Genomic DNA, 7,559 nt, shown 5'->3' on the forward strand with positions numbered 1-7,559 from the left:
AGTTTTTTCTTTTTCTTTTTAATCCTATAATTACTAATTTTTATTGTGGTCAAATAAATATAAGATTTAGAGTTTTAACCACATTTAAGTATACATCAAGTATATTGACATGCAATTCTCACCACCATGTATCCCCAAATTTTTATTTATTTATTCATTTTTGCTTTTCATTGCTTTTATCTCTGTTAATAAATTTATTGGGGCATGGGTGGTTTTAGGTGTGTACAATTCAGTAATAGATCACTTGTAGGTCAGTTTTTTCTAATTGACTTATAGTTTTATACAGTTATGATCAGAAAAGATTCTTGATATGATTTCAATCTTCTTAAATTTACTGAGACTGTTTTTGTGCCCTAACATGTGGTCTATCTAGATAATGTTGCACGTCCACTTAAAAAGAATGTATATTCTACTGCTTCAGGGTGAAAATGCTCTGAAGATACCAATTAAATCCATTTGATCTATTGTGTTATTTCAGTCCACTCTTTTTTTTTTTTTTAAAGACTAGGTGTGAGGCCGCCCTGTGCAAGGGTGAGGCAGCGCCCAAGTCTTCCCCCCCACCTTCTCCCTCCCCCCCCAGCCCCCGCCCATCTCCCTCCCCCCCCAGCCCCTGCCTATCTCCCTCCGCCCCCACCCACAGGGACCCCAGCCCAGGAGGAGGTAAGGGCCCAAGTCTCCCCCCCGCCTTCTCCCTCCCCCCCCAGCCCCCGCCCGTCTCCCTCCCCCCCCAGCCCCCGCCCATCTCCCTCCACCCCCACCCGCAGGGGCCCCAGCCCAGGGGAGCCAGGGGAGCCTAGGGGATCCAGGGGAGCATGTCACACGCTAGGGGGAAGGGAACGCTTCACTGATTTGAGTGTCACCCTTGCGCAGGGGCCACCCTAATTTCCTCTCCATCATTCCAGCTTTACTATATGTGCTGCTGCTGCTGCTGCTGCTGCTGCTGCTGCAGAGTCCAGCACCAGGCCACTCTTTGCTTCTTGATTTTCTGTGCGGAAGATCCAGCCATTGATGCCAGTGGGATTGTTCAAATCCCCTACGACGTCTGTATTATTGTTGAACTCTCCATTTATGTACATCAGGATTTGATTTACACATTTACTTGCTCTTATGTTGAAGAAATACATGTTTGCAAGGGTTATATCCTCTTGTTGGATTGCTCTCTTTATCATTTGTGGTGTCCATTCTTATCGCTCAATATAGCCTTTGTTTTAAAGTCTGTTTTGTCAGCTCTAGGTTTACCTCCCCGGCATATTTCACATTTGTATTTGCATGAAATACCTTTTGCCATCCCCTTGCTTTTTGTCTGTATGTCTTTCATTCTGAGATAGGTCTCTTGTTGACTGCATATATATGGTTCTTGATTTCTTATCGATTCAGCTACCATGTCTTTTAATTGCAGCAGTCAAGCCACTTACATTTAAAGTGATTATTTGTAGATATGTTTTATTCTTTTAACTCTGTTTCCCTTTTATTCCTTCTCGATAGTTCTTATACTAATGGTTTGGTGGTAACACACTTCTTTTGCTGTTTCTTGTCTGGGAAGCTCTTTATTTCTCCATCAATTTTAAATGACAGCCTTACTGGGTAAAGTAGTCTTGGTTGAAGGTCCTAGCTTGTCATTATTTTGAATATTTTGTGCCAATCCCTACTGGCCTGGTATGTTTTTGTAGAGAAATAAGCTGACAGTCTTATGGGAGCTCCCTTGTAGGTAACTGACCGTCTTTCTTTTGTTGCTTTTAAGATGTCCTGTCTTTAATCTTTGTCATTGTCATGATGATGTGTCCTGGTGTCAAGCCTTTTTGGGTTCATCTTGTTTGGGACTCTGTGCTTCCTGGACGTGTGTCTCTTCCTTCACCAGGTTAGGGAAGTGTTCGGTCATTATTTCTTTTAATATGGTGTAGTCCCTTAACCTTTCTTTTGTCCTTGTACTGCTATAATGTGGTTGTTGTTAATGTGTCATGTTGTCCCAAAAGTCCCCTAAACATTCCTCATTTTTAAAAGTTCTTTTTTCTTTTTGCTGCTTTTGTCTTCTGTGACCTTGTCTTCCAAATCACTAATTTGATTCTCTCCTTAATCAAATTATTTATTTTCTCTAGTGTATTCTTCATTTCAAAGATTTTACTCTTTATTTCTGACTGGATCTTTTATATGGCTTAAATGTTCTTTTTCATGCCTACTATCAGTTTTCAAGTTCCCAATGGTTTCATCCATTCTTCACCTAACTTAAATTAACTATCTGAAATATTGCTTGCCTCACTTTGTTTAGCATTTTTTCTGGATGTGTCCCCTGTTCTTAAATTTGGGGCATGTTTCTTTGCATTTTGGCTGCCTCTGTGTGTTTCTTTCTTTGTATTAAAATCCAGGTCTTGGTAGTGTGGCTTCGTGTAGTAGGAGTCCTGTGGAACCCCGTGGCAATTTCTTCTTGTTCATCTGAGTTGAGTGCTCCAGGGATGTCCCGTGTGTGTTATGTGAACCTTCCTGTGGCAGTTGATTCTTGATGGCTGTTGGCCCATTCATGTAGTGATTCGATGCTCAGGCTAGTTGGCTGTGACCACAGTGTACCCTGCCTACAGTGTAGTGTATGAGCTGCTGACAGGTGTTGACCACATGGAGCGCAATTCATCTCAGCGGGGTCTGGTGCCTTCCTAGATCTCTCTTTGGATCTGCCGCTTCTGAGGCTAATTGTATCCTTCTCTGATGTGCTCTGAAGCTGGCTATCGGCTTGTTGTTCCTGGGGCTTCCTGGGAGGGACTCTGGTGCTGAACAATGTCAGATGCTTGATGTGACTCTCCCAGGGCAATCTCTTTGCATCTACAAAGCAATTCACAATTTGTGACAGCCTCTGCTAAGGCCCAGTGAGCACAGGAAGGTCCAAGCAGGGCACCAAAGCTGGCTTTGACTAGCATTGAGCCTGGGGGCGGGTCAGCAAAAGCCCCAGAGCACACCATGTTCTGCCTCCCTGTCTGCCTCCATCTGCCGGGTGCCTGTTTGTCTCAGTTAATGAAAGAGTCTCTGGAAGCACTCAAGTTGCATGAGGGAGGTTCTCAGGGAGTCCCCAGGTAGAGGTGAGTGGTGCTCACCAGATGGATGCAGGTTCAAGCTCAGTGTCAGTGTTGGGTCTGAGGCCACTCAGCAAATGTCCCAGGGGATATCAGGTCCAGCTGCCACCCCCTGGGTCCTCACACATCCTTGAGCAGTGTACAGAAGACGCAGACCTGGCATTGTTTGTAGGAGGAGAATGAAAAAGTCAAAAGAGGCTGCTTCCCAGGATTGAAGGTGTCTGGAATCTGTAGTCTGAGATCAGCTGTGTGAGCTTAAGGGCTTTGCAGAAGGTCTGTGGATTCTCAAAGGCCAGAGAGCTGCTTCCTGTTGTAGATGACTCGTGGATCCCCACAGGGGAGCGAGAGCATGGTGGCATCATGCAGGTGCAATCAAGCCATCACGTAGTGAAAAGTAGAATCCCCTCATGGGTGGCTGATTTCAGCAGATTCATCCCTCCATTTCTGTCCTAAGAGAACTGGAGCTCTCTCCAGACTTCCGACCAGATGCATGCTCACTGGCTTCCCGGGCAGCACTGTCCCTGCCTTCTTTCCTCAAGGCTGGGTGAGCCAGGCTGGCTGGAGTGTAGGGAAGGGAGGATAGAGGTCCGTTTGGAGGGTTGAAATGCTGTGAGAACTTTTAAGGCTTAAATTTATTTTCTGTGTGTCTGCTCCCACACTATAACTAAGCAGCCAAAGTGATGCTTAGCTCACTCTCAAGGAAGCACAGTTCTGCCCTGCACCAGTGCCACACATCACCAGAGCAGTGAAGGGAGCTACTGGAGGAAGAAGACAGGGCATTCCTCTCCCAGCAGTGTAACACCCTCACAGGCATGATTCTTTCTGGAGAGCTGACCCCTGCTGGAGCACTTAAGGCTTTTAGGCACAGAGTGTAATGATCTGATTTATATTTTTTAAAGATCACTCTGATTTGCATTTTCATTTTTATTAAAAATTACTTCTTTAATTTTTTTCAATTAGGGATGACATTCAATATTAGTTTCAAGTGTACAAAATAGTGGTTAGACATTTACATAACATATAAAAGCATCTCATGATAAGTCTAGCATGGGATATCTTTGAAAAGGGTATTAATCCTATTCACGAGGGCTCCACCCTCATAACCTAATCAACCTCAAAAGACCCACCTTTTATTTATTTTTAATCAACCTTATTTGGGTGACATTCATTAATAAAATTGCATAGGTCAGGTGTGCAATTCTATAATGCATCATTTGTATATCGCATTGTGTGCTCACTGGCTTCAGGTCAAGTCTCCTTCTATCACCATTTATCCCCCCTATGCCCTCTTCTCCCTCCCCTACCTGTCACCACCAACCTTACCCCCTACTCCCCACACGCCACCCACCTGCCACCCCACACCCCACACACCCAGCCCCCATCTGCCTCACCACATCCCCAAATGCACAGCCCCCATCTGCCACCCCAACTCCCCTCCCGCCAGCTCTCATCCCCCAACACTACCCCTCACCCCCACCTCCCACTCTTACCCCAACCCAACCCCCCACCGTCCCCCCATCACGCACCCCACACCCCACACCTCCCATCCTCCACCCCCAACTTCCCAGCCCCCACCCTTCACCCCCCTTCCCCTGCTTGTGATTTGACATTTGAAATGATATTTGAGATGTGTCTTGAGAGCACGGGTAGGATTTAGACAGATGAAGAAGGTGAGAATATTCTTCAGGTACAGAGGGTGGACATTCGGCCTGGAGGCAGGAGAGATGAACACTGGACAGACCAGAGCATATGCCCTTCAGATGCCTGTGAGTGAGGGGTCAGGGCAGGGAAACAGAAGACCCTGCATGGAGGGAAAGGGCAGAGGGATAAGGGGACCAACCACAGAGTGGTCAGAGCAGGAGAGACAGCAGCCCCTCCATGGGAAGGCAGGGCAGCAGGGTCAGGGGACCAGGGGAGGGGCCGATGGACAGGTATGAGAGGGAATGCTGCCAAGGGGCAGGGCTGGGGGCAAGGGCTCCACCATGGGGAACAGGGAACTCTCCATGGAGGGGTCTGTTTCTCCTGTTACCTATCTCTACTCCCATGTCCCCCCTTCCCTGGCCCCTCCATGGATGGTGCCCTAACCCCCCTATCTTGCTCAGACTATGTGGGGTCCTTTGTCCTCCCTGCCCTGCTACCTCCCTGGATGATGCCCTCTCCCCACTGCCCTGCCATCTATTTCAGGACCTGTGCTAAAATCCTTGCTGTCTCAAAGTAGGCTTCCCTATCCCCCCAGCCTCTCCTCTCCATGGAGGGTTCCCTGTTCCCTCTCATGCATGCCCTGTCCCTCCATGAAGGATTCTGTCTCCTCCATGCCCTTCTCCCTCAAACCGGGGCTCCCTTTCTCCACTGCTTGCCCCCTCAAAGTGAGGTTCTCTGTCCCCCTGCCGTGCCCCCTCCACGAAGGAAATCTTCCTCCCTGACCCTCCCCCTCAAAGTGGGGTTCTCTACACCCCTGCCATGCCCCATCCATGGAGGGTACCTTCTCCTCCCTGCCTCTCCCCCTAAAGTTGGGATCCCTGTCCCCCTGCCCAGCTCCCTCAATGGATAGTTCTGTCTCCTCTGTGCCCTGCTCTCTCAAAGTGAGGTTCCCTTTCCTCCTGCCCTACCCTCTGCATGGGGATTACCTGTCCAACTGCCCTGCCCCCTGCCCATAGAGGGTTCCTGGTCTCCCCTCTCCTCCCTGCCCTACCCCCTATAATTGGGGTTCCCTTCCTTCCTGTCCTCCCCACTGCATGGAGGGTTTGCTGTACCCACTATTCCATCCCTGCAAGTGCAGTTCCTGTCCCCCAGCTCTAACTCCTTTCTGAAGGTTTCCCTGTCCCCCTGCCCTGCCCCCTCCATGAAGGTTTCCCTGTCTCCTGCCCTCTACCCTCTATGAAGAGTCCCCTCTCCTCCCTGCCCTGTCCCCTCCATGGAGTGTGCCCTCTCCCCCCTGCCCTGTCCCATCCATGGAGGGTTTCCTGTTCCTCTGCTCTGCCGCCTCCAAGGAGGGTCCCCTCTACTCCCTGTCTGACCCATCCCTGTTGGGTTCCCTGGCCAGCCCCCGCGCCTCGAGCCCTGCCCCCTCCATGGAGGGTTCCCTGCCCCACCTGTTCTGTAGCCTCCATGGAGGTTTCCCTGTCACCACTGCCCTGCCCCCTCCCTGGAGGGTCCCCTCTCCTCCGTGCCCAGTCCACTCCAAGGAGTATGCCCTCTCCCCCCTGCCCTGTCCCATCCACGGAGGGTTCCCTTTTCCTCTGCTCTTCCCTCTCCATGGAGGGTGCCTTCTCCTCCCTGCCTTGTCCTCTCCAAGGAGAGTCCCCTCTCCTCTCTGCCCAGTCCACTCCATGAAGGTCCCCACTTTCCCTGCCCTCCCTCCTCCATGGAGAGTCCCCTCTCCTCTCTGACAAGCCAATCCTTGGAGGGTCCCATGTTGCCAGTCCCCACTGCCCTGCCCCATCAATGGAGAGTTCCCTGTTCCCCAAACCCCCTGCCCTTCCCCCTCCATATAGAGCACCCATGCCCACTATCCTTCCCTTCCTTGGAGGGTCCCTTCTCCTCCCTGCCCTGTTACCTCCACAGAGGGTCCCATCTCCTCTTTAGCTATAACCTCCATGGAGGGTCTCTTCACTCTCTGTCCTCTTCCCTCCATGGTGGGTCCCCTGCTCCACTGCCCTGTCTCCTGCATGAAGGGTCCCCACTTCCCCTGCCCTCCCTTCTTCATGAAGTGTCCCCTCTCCTCCCTGCCCAGCCCATCCTTAGAGGGTTCCCTGTATCCCTTCCCCATAACCCTGCCCCCTCCATGGAGGGTCCCCTATTCTCCCTTCCCTGTCCCCTACGCTCCCCGCTCCATGGAAGGTACCTTCTCCTCCTTGACCCATCTCCTCCATGGAGGTTCCCATCTCCTCCCTGCCCTTCCTCTCCCTGGAAGGATCCTTCTCCTCCATGGCATGTCCCCTCCATGGAATGTCCCCTCTCCTCCCTGCCCTGTCCCCTCCATGGAGGGGTCCCCTCTCCTCCCTGTCTGGCCCATCACTGTAGGTTTCCCTTTCCCCGTCTCTGCCCTCTCCTCCCTGCCCTGTACCCTCCATGGAGGGATCCTTCTCCTCCCTGACCCATGCCCTCTGTGGAGGGTCCCTACTCCTCCCTACCTGTCCCCTCCATGGAGGGTTCCCATAACCCTACTGTCCCCCTGCATGGAGAGTACCTTCTCCTCCGTGACCCGTCCCCTCCATGGAGGTTCCCATCTCCTCCCTGTCTTGTCCCCTCCATGGAGGGTCCTCTCTCCTCCCTGTCTGTCCCCTCCATGGAGAGTTCCCATCACCCTAACAGTCCCCCCTGCATGGAGGGTCCCAACTCCTCCCTGCCCTTCTCCATCATGGAGGGTCCCCTCTCCTCCCTGCCCTTCCCCTCCATGGAGGTATCCTTCTCCTCCCTGACCCATCCCCTCTATTGAGGGTCCCCGCTCCTCCTTGCCTGTTCCCTCCATGGAGGGACCCCTCTACTGCCTACGTGTCC

At 51.3% G+C, this 7,559-nt stretch overlaps 2 non-coding genes across 2 annotated transcripts; both read right to left on the reverse strand.

Annotated features, from left to right (window-relative positions):
* Positions 1 to 825: 825 nt before the first annotated feature.
* LOC132214033 (U6 spliceosomal RNA) lies at positions 826 to 929 on the reverse strand. Its single transcript, XR_009448133.1, has one exon. It is a non-coding gene; the product is annotated as a U6 spliceosomal RNA (small nuclear RNA).
* A 2,772-nt stretch (positions 930 to 3,701) lies between these two features.
* Positions 3,702 to 3,904, reverse strand: LOC132214056 (small nucleolar RNA SNORA74). The gene has a single exon (XR_009448155.1). It is a non-coding gene; the product is annotated as a small nucleolar RNA SNORA74 (small nucleolar RNA).
* Between the last annotated feature and the right edge of the window lie 3,655 nt (positions 3,905 to 7,559).

This window comes from Myotis daubentonii, chromosome 12 (assembly GCF_963259705.1).
Source record: "Myotis daubentonii chromosome 12, mMyoDau2.1, whole genome shotgun sequence".
NCBI lineage: Eukaryota > Metazoa > Chordata > Mammalia > Chiroptera > Vespertilionidae > Myotis > Myotis daubentonii.